Genomic DNA, 22,771 nt, shown 5'->3' on the forward strand with positions numbered 1-22,771 from the left:
GACCGGAGCATGTATGTAAAGTGAAAATGTACTTAAAGTGAAGCACTCCCTTTTTCCCACTTATCGATGCATGTGCTGTACTGCAATTGTCCTATACGCGCATAACTGATGTAAATAACGCATTTGTAACAGGCTCTATAGTCTCCCCGCTTGCGCACAGCTTCGGTAAAGGTAGGAAGCCAGTATTGCTGTTCAGGACGTGCTGACAGGCGCATGCGCGAGCTGCCATTTGCCTATTGGGTGATATGTCCTTACTCGCGAGTGTACTTAAAGTGAGTGCCCTTAAACCGGGATATGCCTGTATTCTACTACTACATAATTCAGTCATCTCATACTGTATGTGTAGGGCTGCTGGCTCCTTATTTTACTGCTGCCGACTCTAATTACTACTCACATGTTATTATGAAGATTTACCTACGCTACCTAATCCAAGGGTTTCTATCTTCACAATCATACCACTGTATCTCCCTTAGTGGCTGGACACCATTAATAGGTGACCCCAGTTACGGTGCTCACCATATGGTTCCATGCGGGCCATGTACCAATATTGATTTATTTCAATCGATTCAGGACGCTTATGCCACATTATCTCTTATTCATGGTGTTTACTTACTACCGTCTATTCCATCTTTGTCTTCTTAATCTGGCATTATTTCCACCAATTAATTAAGAAGCTTAGGTAGTGATACCGCCTATACTGTGTGCTCAATATATTTTTAATCACTCTCCATATACTGTACCAATACAATGATATGTTTTATGTAACCCCTTATTCTTAATTAAAGTTATATCTTATTTATTTCATTTGGTGGTGTGCTACAAATTGGATTCTTTTTGAGAGTACTTTTGTGTTCTCTCTTTTGTTTTGTTTTGTCTAAGATATATATATACAGTAGTAGTGGCAATTTGATATATTATATGAAATCACAAAAAGGGAAAAATAAGGTGATGTAAATTCATATATGGAGGTCTCACAGGTGCTACAGTGTTTGTGTGATTGTGAGAGTGAAATAAACTCAACTATATAAAATGCATGGAATATTATGAGTAATATACAAACACCAACAAACAACAAAAAACATGAAACAAAGATTAACCAGTCCCTTGAAGTGTCCAACAGATATTGTCTTGGTGGCGGAAAACGCTTCAGGTAGATGGCATAATTGCTGCTTTCAGGAGGATGAACCAAAGCCAGTAGATTTACCTAAAAAGGGGAGAGAAAAGAAAGCGCACGCCCCATTGCATAAAAAATAACATTTAATGTATGGGGGAGAGTGAGGGAAGGAAACAAGTTCACTCAGAAGAGTAGGATTAAAAACAGCTTTTGTAAATGTATATATCACCGCCAACAGGTTCCACTCAGAAGTCACAGTCCACTTGTAGGGTCTCACAGCATGAGTACAAGCAGGCGATTAGCTGGAGACCCTGGACGGCAAACAGGATTCCTGAAGTAAACAGATTTGAAAATCGCGCCCTCACATATGCTCGGAGCACGATCCAGCCTGTTCACGCTCTTGCGTGATGACGTAGTGTCGCAGAATTGTAGTCCTTACGCGTTTCGTCACACTTAGGCGACTTCTTCAGAGGATTATGGGACAAGTCTCGGGTGATGTTTAAATACCCTCTTGTTGCCAAGCAACCCGTTAGTAAACTTGGTCTAAAATAGACTCTTTACAAGCCGAAAACCTTAATACATAAGGTGATTTAATATAGCTAGAGTAAAATTCACACAATACTAAAAATGAAATATGTTTTAAGTTACACAAAACTTGTGGACTTGTATATACAGATTCCATCATACTTCATGTTAGATGTAATAATAGGCAGGTGTACAAAGGTACTAAAAGCATGTGCCCACATGAAATATTATGCCAACAATAATATAATTAGTTTACACATGTTTATCCTCAAATAAATTCACAAAGATGTTAGCATATGACGGACAAACAACAATCTGATTGAGTGGGCACTCCCACAGAATTACAGTCAACCAAGTGAAAAAGGTAATACAACAATAGTAATGTGACAAAAATTATAATATATTTATCATATAGTGGTGCCTATTAATAATAGTGCATGCAGTGAAAAAGTGGAAATAAATTGGTTGTAACTCCCTGCTCAAACCCTCTGGTAGGGGCTGTCTTCACTGGTCCCCCAAAAGCTGTAACGATCTTCAAAATCCAGGGGCAGCATGGGGGACGTATCAACAATAGAAAAGAAAAATATATAACATCTACTGTAAGTGTAGGTGTGTTTTCAAGGTTGTGAATCATATATACAGTATGTGTCTTCCCCCATCCTCCCCCTGGATTTTGAAGATTGTTTCAGCATATGACGGAGTGACACTGGACCCCATTGCAGTACCTCTTGTCTATATATAGAAAGTGTCTTTGAATAGAAGATAATTATCATATCAAATGCGACGAACAAAATAACACGAGTCTTTTCGTCAGATGACATAGGGAGAGGAAGTGTGATGTAGTGTTCAACAGCCTCTATACCTTCCACATGTGTGACTGAAGAATACTATTAGCTGTTGACATCGAGAGTAGCCAAGATACTGTAGTATCTGTTGGTTAATCGTCTAAGGAGTTAATTTTTTGAAGATGTGCAGTATCAATAACATAACATTAGAGCATCCTAAATTGACCAAAGGTCTAAGCAGCTGAACCAAGAAAACTGCTATTGACTGAAAATGGAATTGGTGCCAACCACAATAGGGTAACCTCAAGGGTTATGGAGTCGTTTGTGTATTTTTGGTAAAGTCTACAACACACTCATAATTGGACTATCCATAGTTAGAGATGTATATAATTGTTTGCTTCTAAGACCTTGTGTTTCGATCGCATTTAATAGCACGTTTGAATACTCAATTGGGAGAGGATCTCATTCCTATAACCTTGTCTAGTCATGATAACTATTGCTCCGCCTTTATCTGCAGGACTCTGCCATCTCTAATGAAAGTTATGGCTGGCGACAGTTAAAACTTTCAGCCAATAGCAGTTTTCTTGGATCAACTGCTTGTCAAGAATACAGAACAAACACCTAAGTGACCCTTATAAACACACACAACTAGAAAAAAAAGTTGAAAAAAGAACAGAACACAGAAAAAACTAGAATGAAACGGCGCAAAATGACTAATAATTTCACCGATGGAAAGAACATAAACCAACTTACAAGCGACATTTCCTCTGTCAGTATATTTATTGCTGTCAGATTTTATGCTGATCCTGAAGGATAAAGTGGCAAAACTAGTGAATGGAAGACACAGGTGCTAGAACATTTCCCCAAAATATGGTAAAGACACAGGGAGTAGAAGAAGGAACATCCAGCAAAAATGTAATAATACTAATAATATATAACAAAGTGGGTGCTGATGTCTAAGGCGGAAAAGTCTAGACCACCTAACAAGAATACCAATAAAAAGATAAAGAAGACCCTGCCCACCAATGAATGTAAAGCACGATGGTATATTGAAAGAAAACTAAGAAAGTAAAATACAGAAAATACAAAAATAGATAATGAATAGCCAAAAGACAATAAAGTATAGCAAAATTACATACAGAGTTGCAACATACCCTTGAGGTAGGGATCGGCATAACGTTTCGTGGTACAGATACCACCCACAATGTGTACCTTTGTACTGTAGTTTAAATACCAGCCAGCACAGGAAACAGACACAAACAAAAAAACCTCCCCCTCCTCCTGATGTCATCACATGGAAGCATCATCAACGCTGTCCACACCAGTGACGTCATGGCATTGGCGACGCCTCCATAGAGTGATTAGACGTCAGGGTACTGAAATATCTAGCCTCCTATTAATTCTGCAAGGAACACAGAGCCCCAAGCTCCAGAGTTGCCATGACGACCACACCAACACCGGAGTCCATATAACCAACTTTCCCTCGTGTGTATGCTGCGTTGCTACGCAATGCCCCACCAGACTGGATGCCATACAGCTGCTATACAATAATAAACACAATGCTCATAGACCAGTCCATACATATTTAAAGATATTAACAAATGTATTCAAAACATTAAAACATAAGAGAACATAATAATATAAAAATATGTATCCCCCCCTTTGGAATCAGTAGAGCCTTTAGGGGTTAACAGTGTGGGCTCACACAGAGTAACGCCCCTTCCCTATCACATGCTACTCGAATGATTCAGCAGAAATTAAGCCTCACCCCTTTCTGCCTGGAAAAAGTGACATCATGCAAGGCTATAAATAGAAGGGGCACGAAACTCGTCAGAGTTCTCCTTCGTGAGGTACTTACCTATATTTGTAGGCATTGAAGACCCAATAAAGCATTTTTAAGTGACCCAGCAGCATTAGCTTGTATTTCGGCGATTCCACGGCAGCTGTGCATGGCGCTTCTTCCCCTGGCTGGGATTTCTCCTTACCTATAAATAGAAGGGGGAAACTTCTGGAATGCAGATACCAGAAGGAGTTAAAGAAAAAGGATCTCACTGTGAATAGTTAGGCAAGTCCCTATGTATAGGACAGATGTAACATTACTTTTATTGTTTTCAGTTAGGGGAAAGTACTATGTTCAGATAGAGTCCCTCCAAGATGGTCTTTCATTATTCCTAAGATATATATCGAGACAGACTATGCCCAGAGGGAGCTCCCCCAGCAGCAACTCTTAAGCATAGTTGGGCCAGCCCCACCAGAGGATCCGTCATTGGCTCTCATCCAGGCCAAGACGTGGCAGGCTGCACTGAAATGAGGTTGATCAATGAGGTAGTAGAACTAGACCCACCATGGGCCCTGTGGATATGGAGTGCTGCCAGCGCTGTAGAGCAGAGGGACTCTATAAATAGCATAGTAAATATAAAGCCTTAGCGCCTTCCTAGTGGGCCAAGATTGGGGCAGCTAGGGAAGCCATGCCACCAACATAGGCCAAAGACACTCAAATGGAAATACAAGATGACCTCTGTATATTAAATGTGAGACTGTGCCTACAAGACAATAAAGCTGCTGTTTGAATGAATAAAGTTTCTGGCGCCCACCATTGCTCACCACCGCCCAGCCTGCATGAAGCCTGAACCTTGAATAAGGTAATGCACCCTGAGCTGACCTAACACCCACACTGACGTAAACTCTCTGAGAGCCGGGCAGGGAGGGTTACAAATACCAAAAAAATCAATAGCACATCTAAGGCCTCGGCCATGTTCCCTGCTTGCTGGCGGAAGCGCGCTAACGCACGCTCCCGCTCAGCACTGAGCCCCTACAGCCGCAATTAGAGCGGCTTTAGTAGGGGCTCACCTATGCTTCCGCAAGCGCGCGGAAGCGTAGGTCTTCGGGGAATTTAAAATTCCCCCGCTTGCCGGCGCGACAGGCTGGTCACGTGAGCGGTTCGCCCAATGAGGGTGAACCAGCTCCGTGACGTCACTGGCCCGCCCCCGGCCAGTGACGTGCCTGCCCCCTGACGGCCCCCTGACAGCGGGTGCGGTAAGCAACCGCAAGGCCAGGGAAAGCACCCGCTTTCCCTGAGCGTCAGCCAGCCTCAGCGAGCAAGCAGGGAGCCTGGCCGAGGCCTAAAGCATTTCAATTGAAAACAACACCGCACTCGGGACCAAGGACCACCTCCACGCCACTCTTTCGAACGGTATGCCGGACCTTCCTCCAGCATTCCTTGAGTGAATACAATTTGTAACTGGTCTATCCAAAATACCTACCTCTGCCTCAGCCGCCTAAGTTTATCACGTCCATGTGGTAAATCTCCCTCCTGTTAAGAATCTGGAATCGCAATTGACTTGTATAGTGACCATGGCTCAAAAAATATCAATCACAGGAGATCTCTCGTCTTTCTGTCTGATTGCACTTTTGTGTTCGGTAAATCTGATTGAACATTTTTGTGTGGTTTTGCCCACGTCAGCATTTCAAAGTATAAACAACGTACTTAAAATCACATGTAAAAAAATCCCTCATAGTAATAGCCTTCCCACTCCTAGGGTAACTCAAACACACACCCTTGTTTATATTATTGCAGCATAAACAAAGCAGACACAAAAAGGGCCATTTATCTTATTAATATATATATATATTGTGGGGGCTCAGGGGTTCTCAAAAAGAGCTTGCTGGGGTTCTGTGTTTTGTTAACATGTTTGTACAGTAGCAAACTTATCTTCCTTCCGTTTGGGGTCCATGCCAGCAGCTTCTGCAGCAATCTTAACATATGGCCATGAAAAGTTCAGAATTTCTTGTTCCTGACACAGTAAAAAATTAAGTAAACTTTGCATGAGCGTTCCCAACATTTGATCAGAAAACTACAAATCACAAAGCCACACATCAATCACAAACAGACTATAAGGAATAATATATATAAGTGTCAAAATGGAGTGCTATTGAGCGTGGCATATGTATACAACAGACGACAGAGAAGCCCAATGCTACATCCAACATGACAGAAATACACAGTAAAATACCTATATATTCTCTTGAAATAGGTTCATTTACCTAATAGAGGTAAATGAGAATTTTAATCCTAATAGAGGTATATTAGTATTTTATCTGGTAGTGTTTGGACTTGCGAACGGGTGTCTGCCTTGTCGTGGCTCGCAAGCTTACAACGCTTTGGCCAAAAGGGTTAAACTAAATGACCCTTTTTCAAGAGAATATATAAGTATTTTACTGTGTATTTCTGTCATGTTGGATGTAGCATTGGGCTTCTCTGTTGTCTGTTGTATACTGTACAAACAACTATGCCAAATATTGGGAAACTCCATGACCGTGCTGCCAAGCTTCCTCTGTTATGAGATTCTAATCCAGTACAATTTTCCATAGAAATGCAGACTTGATAAGGAGCAAAATACAGTGGGTTTAGAGTTAAAAAAAAATGACTGGATGAAGATCTTACACTGACATGGAATCAGGTGGGTTAATAGCTCTAAATCAAATCAAATAAGCTTTATTGTCATGACGAAAGAACATTTCAGTATTGCCAAAGCATGAATAACAGGGAGTAGGGTAAAATTATTACCTAGTACATGAATAACAGGGGGAAGATATAATGGTTACACAGTACATGAATAACAGCGGTACGCTATAATGGTTACAAAGTACATAAATAACATGGGTTAGGGCAGCGGTGCGCAAACTGTGGGGCGCGACCCCCAGGGGGGGCGCGAGACTGCCGGTGGGGGGGCGCGGGGTTTACAGAGGCCCCGCGCGCTTCCCGAAGGCACTTAAATTAGAGCTGCAGGGCCTCTGTAAACCATACTTACCCGTGACTCCGGCGGCTTCCTTCTTGCGTCGCCATGGCAACGCGGCGTCAAAATGACGCCGCGAGGTCATGTGACGTCACGTTGCTATGGCAACGTGACGTCATGACGCCGGAGGGCGGGTAATTGGTGGTTAGGGGGGGCGCGGAAGAGAGGGGACCGCCGGCAGGGGGGCGCAGGGGAAAAAAGTTTGCGCCCCCCTGGGTTAGGGTATAAGGATTACACAGTGCATGTGTCAGGGTCTCGTAGAAATCCTGCTACTAGCCGTAGTTCATTTCTTTGTCCACCGGGTGTTGCTGCTGGTTTCTGTCTGCTCTGGGGTTTGTCTGTCTGTCTCCTCTTGTTGCTCCTGTTCTGTCCTTAAAGTTCCTGCCTCCTGTTTCTCATTTACCTTTGTTTTATGTTCAGACTCCCATGCTTATGCTTCTGATCTGTTCCTGTACCCGCCCTGTTCTGTATCTGAGTCCTGTTCCTATTAAAGGCCCTTGCTATTTAACCAGATTGCTCCAGTCTGTTTTCCTGCTAGCAAGTCCCAGACCCATCCCTGCTCCCCTGACCTGTTCCTGCTCCCCTGTCCTGCTCCTGCCTTCTTGTTGCCGAACCCTGCTTGTGACCTCGACATTCCTGCTTTCTACCTGCCTCCGACCTCTGCGTGTGACCCCGATGTTCTTGCTTGCTGCCTGCCTCCGAACTCTGCGTGACCCCAATGCTCCTGCTAGCCGCCTGCCACCGACCTCAGCCCATGACCCCAACTCTCCTTGCCTGCTTCCCGCTCTTCCAGCCACAGAGGTCCTACCCACTTGTCCCCTTGTGACAGAAAACAAAGGCCACTTCTGGATCTCGCCGGAACAGATTCTTAATCTGCATGCTTCAGCAGACCCCTCCCACGTGCGTGGTGGGAAGATAAGTACTTTTTGTTAAAGTTTGGAAGACCCATTTGAGACCCTGAAGTTTTTTTTACTTCAGAGACCAGTGCACCTTTCTTTGAGGTTTTTGTTGTTGTTGCAGTGCCTGGGTTAACCCCTGTAGTACCTGTTAGCCCCATTGTAGACTCTGACTTTCATTCCCTGGACAAGGCTTGTTTTTCTCTGCTTACCCTGGTTGGACCCCTGCTGTTTTACAGGGTTCCATTTCAAAAACAAGAGAACTCCCATTGATTGGTTGCATATGTTGGGATTTCTCTGCAACCAGTGATATTCCTATGCCTGATTTCTAAAGTTTCAGACCTAACTGCAAATGTCTCTGTAGTAGTTTCCTACTGTCTATGATATTTCTATGCCTGATTTCTAAGGTTTCAGAGGTAACTGCAGCTGCTCTGACTTAGTTTCTCCCAATCTGGGATATTCCTATGCTTAATTCTAAAGTTTCAGATATAACTACAAGTTTCTCTGTCTATATCAGTATCGGGCTTAGGCCCTGCCTCCTGGATACATCACGCAGCGTCACGGCGGACATGCGTCAGGCACCACCCGCGCGCATGTGTCGCTCAACGTAGATCCCAGGAGGGACGGACTGCAATCTCCACCCTTCTGACACGCCTGCTGGTGACAAGGGGGGCGCACGCTGCGCTGTTGATTATAGAATCAACATCAGCTGCACCTCACCTGCTGCATATTCCCTGCCCTCCTATCGGCACTCAACTTACGTTTGATGACCGCACTCTCTGCAGCCTTCCTATTGGGCCCTGGTTCCTTATATGCTCAGTCAGTCCCTAGGCAATTGGCTGAGCATAAACTCCTGTTTATGTACCTGTGCCTTGCTGTTGCTGTTCCTTGTTCTGTCTATTCATTGTGACCTCAGCTCGTACCTGGATTTCTGCCTTCTCAAACCCCTGGACCTCGGCTCGATTCTGGATACCCACTCTCCTCAACCTCGGCTAATGGATTACAACTACTTTCCACTCTCCAACCCCTGACTACGGCAAGTACCCTGACCTACCTGAACTCTCCTACCCTGTCCCGGCTACACAACCCTGACTCTGCAATCTGGACTCGGTCCCGTGGTTGTAGGTCGGTGGTTATCTACTTCCCCACCTCAGCCCCGCAGTCTTGTCCTGTTTGTGGTGAGCACACGTGACAGTATGCTCAGCCCAACAAACATGGACCCCACTGAGGTGGGTCGACGATTGAACGCACACGCCAGTATGTTCAACAAGGTGGAGAAATACTTAGCTCAAAATGACCAGCAAATGGAACTGCTCCAACGCTCAGTGCAAAACATTAGTGATCAGATCCAACGTGACCCCCTTCACACTTCCCCACCAGCGGCTTCCTGTAAGGAATCGGGGAACACATCCTTTGCGACGTGTTCCCTTCTTACCTGCTGCTACTCAGTCCTCCATCTTGGCACCAGCGTGTGCGTGCTCCCCTGCTCTGTTTAGAGTGCGTGCGCACACGCAGCTCTTCTAGAGTTGCCTCGGAACGTAGCCTCGCCCCCCCCCCCCGGTTGCACCGTGCATCAGCGGCGCGTTCACGGTACGACGTGCACCGCTCCCCAGCTGCGCGGCAAGTTATCAGACTGCCACTTGTCTCCTGTACCTATCACGACTCCCGCTGGGGTCGCACCTCCGCTCTGCCCCCTGTCCTATTGGCTGCTATACCATATATATATATCCTGCTCAGACTCTCTTGCATTGCTCAGCATAATCTCTTGTAGCCTTGTGTGCCTCACAGTTCAGTTGTGCCTAGCTCTTGTCCAGTCTTGTCTTGCAGTTTGTCTCCTCGTGTACCGACCTGGCTTGTTATTGGAACTTCTCTGGATATCAACCTCGGCTTACCCTCGACTACGCTTACCTCTCTAACCCAAGACCACGGCTACACGGACTTTGACGATTCTCAACTCTCTAATCCCAGACCAAGGCTTAAAGGACTTCAACAACGCTGCACTCTATAACCCAAGACCCCGGCGAGTATACGGACTAACCCACTCTCTCCTACCCAGACCCGGCTACGCTGACAATCCACCTTCCAGGCACGCCTTCGCTGCTGTCAGTACGTGGTTTCATACCTTCCCACCTCAGTACCGGGGTCTTGTCTTGTTTGTGGGTAGCGCAGGCGTTACACTTCCGCTCCTACATCCGTTCCATCAAACCCAGCTTTGGAGCCACGACTACCTACCCCCAACCGTTATGGAGGTGACCCCTTGGGCTGTCAAGTGTTTTTGATTCACTTTGAACTGTTTCCTTCCCGCTTTATCTCTCAACGCTCTAAGGTGGCATACATCATATCACTACTCTCGGATGATGCTCTGGCATGGGCCTAACCCATCTGGGAACAGAGGACAGACCTTACGTGCAACATCAATCGCTTCACCAAGGAATTCTGGAGAGTGTTCGATAGCCCAGGACATAAGATAACCGCTGCCTCATCTCTCTTAAATATTTCTCAGGGTAACCGTTCTGTGGCCCGGTATGCAGACGAATTTCGCACCACAGCTGCCGAGACTGGCTGGAATGACGAGGCTTTGACTGCAGCGTTTTGGCAAGGGTTGTCTGAAAACCTCAACTGGCTGCACACGAATGTCCTGCTGGATTAGAGGATCTTGTTGCCCTATGCATATGGATGGGCCAACATCTTCTAGAGAGAAGGACCGAGAGAGAGCGACGCCAATGAGGTATGCAACCATTCTTTACTCGCCCTGCAGGAGCGTTGGAATCTTCATAAACCTCAATAAACTAATATTTCTCATGGTAATAAGTAATCCTGAGGCAACATAATAATAGATACATGTATTAAAAGAAGAAAAATGACTAAGTTACAGCAGGCTATCAGATGTAAAATTGTAACTTCACAGATCAGGATGTTGTATACAGTGACGTCATCAGAGTGAAGCAGTGAGCACCGAATTGCATTATAAAAAGAAGATGGTACCAAAACTTTGGCCAGAACCCATTGAAGACCACTTGCGGTGCATCATATACTGATTGCCTGCTGCTGATTCTCTACTTACTGTACAATATGATGGCCGATGGCTCATGCAAGATTTGACACCCATATTTTGCCTGGAGGTACAGTAGCACAGGCTCGTGAGTACAACAGTAAGTATCTCAGGAACAGGGAGTCCCCATAGATAAAAATAGCACAGTTTAGTCCTAAAGAATCACCCTGGTCCCAATGACATAATAAAATCAGGCACTAGAGATGAAACACTTTTACACACATTCCTGAGACACCTCATAACATGTGGGAAGCTCAACATCCCTGATCAATGGTATTAGCAAAAGGGAATCCTACTGGATTTATGAGGTAAAAACTTTTGGGCCTTAACATTGATTTTGATCTTTGGGGCATTTTTAGTAAGTTGAGTTTTGTCTACTTTTTTATCTGTGTCCTTTTTGGACAATTTTTATTTGGACAATTTTTATTTGGTACTTTTTATAGGTCATGAATCTCCTGTAAGGGAGATCAGAGGTTAACTATTGCAAATGAGCTTAATCTGATCTGTGGCCTTTGACTGCTTGCTTTGACGCATTTAAACTCCTTTTTATTATCCTCTTCAATTTATTTTATTGCACCACTGGTATTGTATGATTTTTTTTATTGTTCTGTATATTTGTGAATGTCAATTGTTGGTATTTGCTTGTGTATTTGTCTGTTTGCATCATAGCTTTTCTAGTTTTGGCTTCCATCCCTCAGCTCTTCCTACTGTAGGACCTGGATCCGGGGAACCAGCAGCGGACAATAGGAATCTGCATCTACAAGAGTCATGGAGAAAGATTCAGGAGAATCTCAGAAAGGCAGTCTCCATGCAGAATAAGCAGGCCGACCGGCCATCGCCGTGAAGCACCTACCTTCAATCCAGGGCAAAAGGTATGGCTGTTCACCAAGAATATCCGTCTCTCTCTCTCTCATCAAAAAGCACTCATGTATTGTAAACTATAAAATGTATTATTAGTATAATCACAAAGACACATATGTTAAAACAATCCTCAGTATCTCCTAAATCTGGACAAATATAGCGAACACCTTAAGATACAAAAATAATTAATTATTAATTGCCTCTGATAAACCATGAATATAATTTATCTGGACAACAGTAGATAGGGGGTGTGGAGGCATGCAATCAGCCTCCCAGCACTATGACCGTCCGGTCTGACACAATAACCTGGTGGAACACAGAAAACTCTCAGCATAAAGTACACACTCACAAGGGGTATAATAAGATCAGGCATTTCTTCGTTTCATATATACACACAGTTGTGTGAAAAAGAAAGTACACTCTCTTTGAATTCTATGGTTTTACATATCAGTTCATAATAACAATCATCTGTTTCTTAGCAGGTCTTAAAATGAGTTAAATACAACCTCAGATAAACAACAACACATGACATATTACACCGAGTCATGATTTATTTAACAAAAATAAAGCCAAAATGGAGAAGCCGTGTGTGACAAACTAAGTACACCCTTACTGCTTACTGTGATATCAGTCACATTGCCATTCGCTGCCTAAATGCATCATAGGGGTGTAACCAATGAGCCACAGGCCACATCAGTGCGAACAGCTGATCACGGAGAACCATAACAACGTGCTCCAGGCATCAACAGCGAGTCTGACTGCTGTCCACACATGATCGTGATGGCGTGGCCAATAACCCGATCTCTTGAATGATGGGCAAAAGAAGGTGGAGATATTTCACAACTCGCCCATAGCATCAGCAAGGCATCCAAATGGGATAGTCATGAAGGGGGCATTTCCAATCATCAGATGATAACTTTGGTGCAGGAAGATGATCACGGAGAACTCTTGCAGTCATCTCGTTGTTATGATAACAACGGCAGCATACGCAGCACGACCACGGACAGCAAGGGTCATCACACCAAGTGCAGGTCGATGTCATCACCATAATCCCTCAAAGACAGCTGTGCGATGTTGCCGAAAGATGGTCAAAGCTGAAGTAGCAGCAGTAGCAAGTGCAGAACATGCGCCTTTTCCACATACAAATATGAAACAGAAAAAACAGAAACATTGTTTTAAAAAATTGAAGCATATGAAAAGCATATCTGACACTAAAAAAGGGCATGTCACAAAAATCTGAAGTATCCTGAGTAAATGATAACCCAGAGTATATAGGACATATGCTGAAATAAAAGTCTATCTGATAAAACAAGAATTGATGTCAAGACAAATAGTACTAAGAACTTTAGAGGAACGTAGCAAAGCCTAAGTAATCGTTCAGCTCTTTGGGAATTATATTCCCAAACTGAATGATCCACCTGGTTTCTCTTTGTAGAACGGCATTTTTCACACACCCTCCTCTAATCCACAAAGATATTTTATCTATAGCCAAGGCCACCAATAAACTCTGGTTAGAGTGATGTTTATGTAAAATGTGTCGCACAACAGTTGTAATCTTTTTAAAGGAATCTAGATCTTTTTGTGCATTGCGTATATTACGAACATGTTCCAGTACTCTGAATCTAACCTCCCTGGTAGTCATCCCTACATAAATCAACTTGCTGGGGCAAGTGAGGTAATAAATTACTCCTTTATTTTTACAGTTCATAAATGGATAGATTTTATAACTACGATTACCTGAACTGTTCCAAAAGAGATTGGTTTGATTCATATATTGGCATGCTGTGCAATTGTTACACCTGAAGAAACCTTTTTTCGCGAAACTAGTCATAAAGTGAGGGTTCACATGTGGGGTATAATGGCTTGTGACTAGTTTGTCATGAAGATTTGGTGACTGCCTGCTCGTCATCGTCACCCAACACTCGTCTCAGCTCTGGATTTGTCAACGGTATCCCCAAATGTTTCTGGAGGATACGCTGAATATGTGACCATTGGTTACTAAAAGTACCCACAAATCATATTTTCCGATCTTGATCCCTCTTCTTAGCCTTAGGTATAATAGGGTCTCTCTCTTACATTTCGTGCTGCGTAAAAAACCCTGAGCTACACGTTTTGCTGTAACATTTACTATAAAATCTTTCCTTCATCTCTAAATCTCTTTTATCAAATAATTCTTTAGTTGAGCAATTTCTTTTTAACCTCAAGAATTCACTTGTTGGTATACCTGAGATTTGATGTTTAGAGTGGGAACTGTCTGCATGCAAAATAGCATTAGTGGAAGTGTATTTGTGAAAGATATCAGTAACTAAATGGCCTGACTTCCCAATGCCGACCTTAAGATCTAGAAAATCGACATAGTCATGACTCCATTTAAAAGTTAGTCTAATATTTAAGCCATTGTGGTTGAGGACATCGCCGAAACCCTCAACTCCGCGGCACTACACTGACACAGAATGAGGATATCGTTGATGTACCTCAACCACAACAAAACATGCCCTGTAATGGCAGAGTTGTCATCAGCAAAGACCAGCTCCTGATCCTACCATCCCAGGAAGAGGTTCGCATATGAGGGCACACAAGTCGCCCCCATTGCTGTTTCCCTTTTCTGCTGTTTCCCTTTTCTGGAGGTAGAATTGATTTTTAAAAACGAAATAGTTGTGTGAGAGTATGAAGGTAAGTAAGGTAAGTAGTAAGTTCGTAAGGCTTATTGACAAATTCTGCATTGACAGAAAATATTTCATGGTCACCCTACCATGGGCAGAGGGCTATTTGTCCCATTTTTGCCGGGACAGTCCCGTTTTTTTCTGCCCTGTCCCGGTTTAAGGTCCATCCCGGTTTTGTCCCGGTTTTTGTCCCTGGTCCCAGTATTGCGGTGCAGCGGCGGTGAGGAGAATGCGGTGGCCGGTAAGTATTTTCTATATGTGTGAATGTATGCTGCCGCGGGGATTGCATGAAGGAGAATGCAGGGGGCGGGACTTAGAATGCCGCCGGGCTGCAGGGGATTGGATGGGGGATGCGGGGGCGGGGCTTTGAATGCCAGGCCGCAGGGGATTGGCTGAAGGTAAGAGGATGCGGGGGCGGGACTTTTCCAAAAAAAGCAGTCGCAGGGGCGACCACCTGGCTGCCCGCTCTCCCTGGCTCTCCCTCCCCCCCCGGCACTTCAGCCCCTTCGGCCCTTCCCCGGCTCTCCCTCCCCCCAGCACTCCGGCCCTCGGTCACTGGTTCTCCCTTCGGTCCCGGCACTCCCCCTGGTCCCCGGCTCTCCCTCAGGTCCCGGCACTCCGGCCCTCCCCCCAGCACTCTGGCCCTCCCCCTCGGTCCTCCTTCCGGTTCCGGCACTCCGGCCCTCCCTGCCCCGGTCCCCGGCTCTCCCTCCGGTCCCGGCACTCCCCCCAGCACTCCGGCCCTCCCCCCGGTCCCCGGTCCCCGGCTCTCGCCCCGGTCCCCGGCTCTCCCTCCAGTCCCAGCACTCCCCCCAGCACTCCGGCACTCCCCCCTCTGGCACTCCCTGGCTGTCCATCCCTCCGGACCGGCACCCCAGCCACTCGCTAGCAGTGCGGCACCATCTGGTGCCTACTGTGAGTGAGTGCGTGCCAGAGCTTGCCGCCTCCTACCTGAACCCGCCTCCGCAGCCACCTCCGCCGAACCCCAGCCACCTGAGGTAGGCATATGGGGGGAGATGCAGGGGGGGAGAGACATGGGAGACACATGGGAGATGCAGGGGGGGGGGGGAGACACATGGGAGGTGCAGGGGGGAGACACATGAGAGATGCAGGGGGGGGGAGACACATGGGAGATGCAGGGGGGGGAGACACATGGGAGATGCAGGGGGGGAGACACATGGGATATGCAGGGGGGGGGAGACACATGGGAGATGCAGGGGGGGGAGACACATGGGAGGTGCAGGGGGGGAGACATGAGAGATGCAGGGGGGGGAGACACATGGGAGATGCAGGGGGGGGAGACACATGGGAGATGCAGGGGGGGAGACACATGGGAGATGCAGGGGGGGGAGACACATGGGAGATGCAGGGGGGGAGACACATGGGAGATGCAGGGGGGGTAGACACATGGGAGATGCAGGGGGGGGGAGACACATGGGAGATGCAGGGGGGGAGACACATGGGAGATGCAGGGGGGGGAGACACATGGGAGATGCAGGGGGGGAGACACGTGCGAGATGCAGGGGGGGAGACACGTGGGAGATGCAGGGGGGGGAGACACATGGGAGATGCAGGGGGGGGGGAGACACATGGGAGATGCAGGGAGGGACACATGGGAGATGCAGGGGGGAGATTCACGGGGGGGGAGACACATGGGAGATGCAGGGGGGGAGAGACACATGGGAGATGCAGGGGGGGAGACACATGGGAGATGCAGGGGGGGAGACACATGGGAGATGCAGCGGGGGGAGACACATGGGAGATGCAGGGGGGAGACACATGGGAGATGCAGGGGGGGGGAGAGACATGGGAGATGAAGGGGGGAGAGACATGGGAGATGCAGGGGGGAGACACATGGGAGATGCAGGGGGGACACATGGGAGGTGCAGGGGGGGAGAGACATGGGAGATGCAGGGGGGGGAGACACATGGGAGATGCAGGGAGGGACACATGGGAGATGCAGGGGGGAGATTCACGGGGGGGGGAGACACATGGGAGATGCAGGGGGGGAGAGACACATGGGAGATGCAGGGGGGAGACACATGGGAGATGCAGGGGGGGAGACACATGGGAGATGCAGCGGGGGGAGACACATGGGAGATGCAGGGGGGAGACACATGGGAGATGCAGGGGGGGGGGGAGACATGGGAGATGAAGGGGGGGAGAGACATGGGAGATGCAGGGGGGAGACACATGGGAGATGCAGGGGGGGACACATGGGAGATGCAGGGGGGGAGAGACATGGGAGATTCCGGGGGGTGAGAGACATGGGAGATGCAGGGGGGGAGACACATGGGAGATGCAGGGGGGGGGACATGGGAGATGCAGGGGTTGAGACACATGGGAGATGCAGGGGGGGAGACACATGGGAGATGCAGGGAGGGAGACACATGGGAGATGCAGGGGGGCATACACATGGGAGATGCAGGGGGGGAGACACATGGGAGATGCAGGGGGGGAGACACATGGGAGATGCAGGGGGGGGAGACACATGGGAGATGCAGGGGGGGAGACACATGGGAGATGCAGGGGGGAGACACATGGGAGATGCAGGGGGGGGGACACATGGGAGATGCAGGGGGGGAGACACATGGGAGATGCAGGTGGGGGAGACACATGGGAGATGCAGGGGGGGAGAGACATGGGAGATGCAGGGGGGGGAGAGAGAGAGATGGGAGATGCAGGGGGGGAGAGATGGGAGATGCTGGGTGGGAGAGGGAGAGATGGGAGATGCAGGGTGGGAGAGAGAGAGAGATGGGAGATGCGGGGGGAGAGAGAGAGATGGGAGATGCGGGGGGAGAGAGAGATGGGAGATGCGGGGGGGGAGAGATAGAGATGGGAGATGCTGGGTGGGAGAGAGAGAGAGAGATGGGGGATGCGAGGGGAGAGAGAGAGAGAGATGGGAGATGCGGGGGGGGAGAGATAGAGATGGGAGATGCTGGGTGGGAGAAAGAGAGAGAGATGGGAGATGCAGGGTGGGAGAGAGAGAGGTGGGAGATGCGATGGGAGAGAGAGAGAGATGGGAGATGCGGGGGGGAGAGAGAGAGATGGGAGATGCGGGGGGTGGGTATATGGGGATGATAATGATGATGATTTTACCTGTGCGGACCAATTTTTTTAAATATGTATGGGGGGGTGGGAGTCTTTAAAAATGTATTGGGGCGGCGAGGGTCTTTTTAATATGTATTGGGGGGTGGGGTTTTTAGTATGTATTTTGTGGGGGGATTGTGTGATCAGAGTGGGTTAATTGATGGAAGGTAGGGGCAAGTGAGAGGGGGGGTAAGACACAGGGGAGATAAATACATGCGAGGCGGGAGGGGGGAGAGTGAGTGAGACGGAGGGGAGAGAGAAATTCATGGGTACAGGGTGGGAGATGGAGGGGGCTCATGAGGTGTGAAATTAACCTAAGGCCGCGCTTATAGTGCGCGTGACAGATTACGTCATTTGTCGCCGCTAGCGAAAGTTGTAATTCGCTTTCCCGCGACGTCGCGGGCGACCAGGTCTTTGATTGGTTTAGAGGCTGTTACATGTGGCGATAGCCTCTGAAAAATCAAATTTGGCCGTCTTCAGAAATTTGTGCCGCCAGCGTCGCGTCGCGCTTACTATAAGCGCACGCGATGGCGGCAATACATTTGTTTTGCTGCGACGTCGCGTCGCCGGCACTATAAGCGCAGCCTAAGGCCGCGCTTATAGTGCTGACGTCATGCAGCGGTCACTGGAAAAATCAAACTGAAGTGACTTCCAGCGACTTCCAAGTTGACATAACAACGGGATGCATTATGGTGACGAGGCATCACGTGATGCCACATTGTCATGGCAACATGTCACCGCCTGACGTTGGTGTCTCGTTGTCATGGCAACGGGGGGCGTGAGGTTCATTATTTTATTAATACTTTTTTTAAGTGTCCCGGTTTTTCATTTTAAAAATCTGGTCACCCTAGCCCATGGTCATGATGGATGCTTGTGTACAGGGACTCTACATCGCATGTAGCGATTATTGTATTGGTGTCAACAACAATGGAGTCCGCTCTAGACAGGACATCCATCGTATCGCTAAGATTCGAGGGTAAAATTTCATCACAGGGCCTTAGAAAAATGTCAAAAAATGTGCAGATTGGTTCACAAAGGCCACCCATTCCTGAAACAATGGGTCTTCCCGGGGGGTGGACAATGTCTTTGTATTCTGCAAGCCAGGGTCATACGCAAGATGATTTAGCCCAGATAGTGTCAACTCGGCCCTCTTTTCCAAGCACGACAAGGTCTGTTTCTTTTCTTTACTTTATTTGTGGAAAGCAGGTGAAAAACAGGCACTTGTGTAGAGGTGTAGGTGTTGGGATAATGTCTCTCTGTGGGTGCTTGGTAGTTAAAGGCAGGTGAAAAGATAATCCTACCATACAGGAGTTTACAGCAGTGCTCACTCATCCAGAGGTAATGGTGGAAAAGGAAGTGAGGGGCAAGGGTCACACCAAAATGGAGTGAGACTGCACTACTGTCAGCAAAAAGACAGGGGAGAAAATGGGAAAGTCCATTAACTGGAGGACTGGAGAAGTTGCCAGAACAACCAGGGGTGTGACAGCTTGGAAGGAAAAAGGCTACTTTATGTATCCATTCCATCTGCACTGGGAGTAAACTGCAAGGAAAGTAAATCCACGTACAGCTAGCAAGCAGAACTGCCAAGGGAAAGGGGGCTGAAACAGAAAAGGGAGACAGGGGTATTTCTGTTCCATGACACTTTGTGAACTTTGGGAAGTAAATAAAATGTGGCCATTTTGAGGTTGACCAATCTCTAATGCATTCAGTAACGATACCAAAACATACAGGACACCTACAAGCTCATTTTGAACCCCCAAAATAACCACAACATATATATATATATATATAAGCATATAAGTGTCACAGACAACCTGAAATAGATGATAAAATAAATACATATTAACCCCTTAGTAGCCCACAGAGTCAACTAGACATGTGTTTCCATAACTAGCTGACCAAAAGGGTTACAAAGGGGTTAATTAAAACAAAAAACTACTCTAACTACCCCTCTTGCCATGCAGTGCTTTACTAACCGCTAAGGTGACCAAGGGGTTAACCCGCCCCATGACACACGAGCGTATATAAATATACTGTATACACATATAGCCCAGTCCCCTGGGACTACTGATATCCTGGCCCCTCTAACACTGTAAGTCCCATTAAAGAGTGGGCAGTGTTAGGAGTAGATTATGCTGGGTCTGTTATATTGTTCAGTGTGTGTGTTAACAATAAAGTTCAGGATTAGCCTGTTATTGTAATGGGGTCTATGACAGTATGTAGGCCGGCTTACTAGCCACTCCCGAGGGAAGGAGAGGGGTTTCCTCTATAGAATAGAGTAAGGGTTAGAGTTAGGGAATAGAGTTAGTGGGTGTAGTTGTTCTGGGCTGCACTTCAGAGTATGCAGACACAGCAGAGAGCCTCTCCTCAGAGAGAGCAGGCTGAGGCCCTGCCCCAGCAGGGGGTAAGGTATCTATGAAGAGAGATAGTCAAGCCCTAAAGTCTAGGTACTGCATTCAGGAACTGTGACCTGTGTATACCATCATGCATGTACCAATAAACCCAGTTATTCCCAATCTGGTGTTATGATTGAAGTGTCCACTAAGAAGAAGTGCCTGGAATTGGAAGCCTCAGGATTCTCTTGGACTGGAGGCGCTGTCACTGAAAGAACCAACGTGAGCCTGTCCTGATGTCCTCCCCACACCACCGCGGAGATCTCCAGCCTTGTTTACCAGCCAGATATGCACCAGCACCACAGAATACATCAGTAGCGAGGCCATCTCACATACTGTAGTTAGTACTAGCTCACTGTAAGAACACTGAGTACATTGCCTTTTAAAGCTGAAGAATCCAGTCTGAATTCCAATGCCAGCTCTGTTTGTGTTTTAGGGCAACGCACTTAAAGAACCCAAATGATATAATATATACATAACAATCACTGCGGTATTAGGTAAAAACATGAGGCGTATTCTATTTTCATTTAGATAGTGGCAGCATTTTTACATAGATGTAGCAGGGTCCCCCCTGACTACTATTCTGCCCAATGGGCTGGCAGTAAACCCTTGTACAATCAGGTTGCCAGTAGTTGGTGTGGGGTTTTCCCCTCCCCATTGGTACTGCACTTGAGTGGCAACAGGGGGTGATACATCCTGTTCTCGCTTGGACAACGGGGTGCCCGCCTTCTAGCTGTACTTAAGGGCAGGACCGCCCTAAAGTTAGTAGTGCCTTCCCCCACTTGAGGAAGGCAGGTCACACATTGGAGTGGCTGCGTATTTGCCCTACTCTATTCCTCTTCCCCTTGGGGGAGAGTGAGTGTGTTCTTTGCCTCCGCTAGGTAGGTGGGGAAGAGCTAGGACGGCTGCGGGTGCCCTTGGCCTGTAGTGGCGGTCCAGGGACCATCATCCGGTGAATCCTGTTAGACTGTATTGGGCAGATCCTGCCTTGTTCCTGTTACTTCAGAGTATAGTAATAAACCCGTTCCTGTTTGTACTATACCTCGCGCCTGGTGCGTGACCTTACTGGGGGGAGAGGTAATAAGTTCTACCGAGGGAGATCACCTTCAGCACCTGGAGCCTACGGCAGATGGAGGCGCTGCACTGCTAAGGAGATATGTGGGGTATGAACCCCAGAAGCCTGTTCCTGTGTCCCCACTACCATCGGCGGACGACTTGGCCCTCCTGTTGCCAGCAGGTATATGCACCATACACCCTGTAATGGCCCCTATCTGCGATTGGGTGGGGGAAACACCGTTACATAGACAATTTGCAAGAAATTAATACATCAACAAATAATACAAACAAGTGCATAAAATGCATAACTGAAACAAATGGGAAAGGGTTTCCTAGCCCAGAGAGCTTGCAAGCTGAGCGGTGAATTAAGACACACACACACACAAAAGGAGCTCATGGAAGTGCACACTTCATAGGACTGGATTGAGAGTGTAAGTGTGTACTCAGCGGGTGGAAATAATGGCAAATAAAACTAACATTAGCACTGGCCACAACATTAGAAATCCTATTTCAAATGCAAGGCATATCAACAGCCTCCCCACCACCCAGCCACAACACTTGGCTTTTCCAGCATAAATTATAAGGAAGAGCTAAATAGAAAAAGATTTCAAAGGAAGGGGGCTGGCATTGTACAGTGTCAACTCAGAGTGATGTCCTATTGCACAGTGTCAACACAGAGTGATGTCCTATGACTCCCAGAGCAATATTGTATGCTCCGCCTTCTTCTCAGTTGCTGCTTAACACCACTTAGAAACAAGTGCAGTACTGTACATGTTCGGTGCTGTATAGCTTCAGTATTCTCCAGGTAAGGTGCAATTTAATCTAACTACAAATGATTTGCAGTCAGTTTCCAGATGTATTTGTGCTATAAAGTCGTAACGCAATTTAATTAGCAGTTTGTTCATGTATATCCTTTCAAGAATACTTAATAATCATTGTTTGAAAGGTTCAGTCTTATGTATTTGCCTTTGCTTTTATATTGATAAAATTATTCATGAAATATTGAACAATTCTGTACATTGAAGATGTATACCTGCTTTATCACTCAGGTACAATTGCTCACTGCTCCTGTACAATTACTAACAAAAAAGGATGTTACTAGCAAAGAAAATAATGGAAAAAAATGTATTTATCACATACTTTCCAGGTGCAAACATTGTATAAAATAGCATCAGATCTATCGAATACAAACTCCTTGTTTTCAATTTCTTGATCTAGGGCAAGGGGGGCTCAACTCCAATCCTCAAGCACCCCCCCCCCCCCCCCCAGCAGGTCAAGTTCTCAGGATATCCCAGCTTCAGCACAGGTGGCTCAATCAGAGGCTCAGTCTGAGACTGATTGAGCCACCTGTGCTGAAGCATGGATATCTTCAAAACCTGACTTGTTGAGGGGACTTGCGGACTGGAGTTGAGCCCCCCCCCCCCCCCCTTCCCCTGATCTAGTGTAATCAGCCCTGCACCAGTACTGTAGTTCATCTGGCAAACGCTAATATATTATCCCCGTACACTTCATACTGATCACATTGTTTGAACTAAGAACA

General features: G+C 46.9%; 2 long non-coding RNA genes across 2 annotated transcripts in view; both read left to right on the forward strand.

The window, feature by feature from the left end:
* Positions 1-9,856: 9,856 nt before the first annotated feature.
* LOC142462947 (uncharacterized) lies at positions 9,857-13,181 on the forward strand. The gene is made up of 4 exons (XR_012787293.1): positions 9,857-10,844; positions 11,025-11,268; positions 11,867-12,040; positions 12,717-13,181. It is a non-coding gene; the product is annotated as an uncharacterized LOC142462947 (long non-coding RNA).
* Positions 13,182-21,890: 8,709 nt separating this feature from the next.
* The window catches only part of LOC142463064 (uncharacterized), a 50,401-nt gene continuing 49,520 nt past the window's right edge, over positions 21,891-22,771 (forward strand). Inside the window, exon 1 of the long non-coding RNA XR_012787353.1 lies at positions 21,891-22,036. This is a non-coding gene — a long non-coding RNA (uncharacterized LOC142463064). The remainder of the gene's footprint in view (positions 22,037-22,771) is intronic.

Source organism: Ascaphus truei, chromosome 11, assembly GCF_040206685.1.
Source record: "Ascaphus truei isolate aAscTru1 chromosome 11, aAscTru1.hap1, whole genome shotgun sequence".
Taxonomy (NCBI): Eukaryota; Metazoa; Chordata; class Amphibia; order Anura; family Ascaphidae; genus Ascaphus; species Ascaphus truei.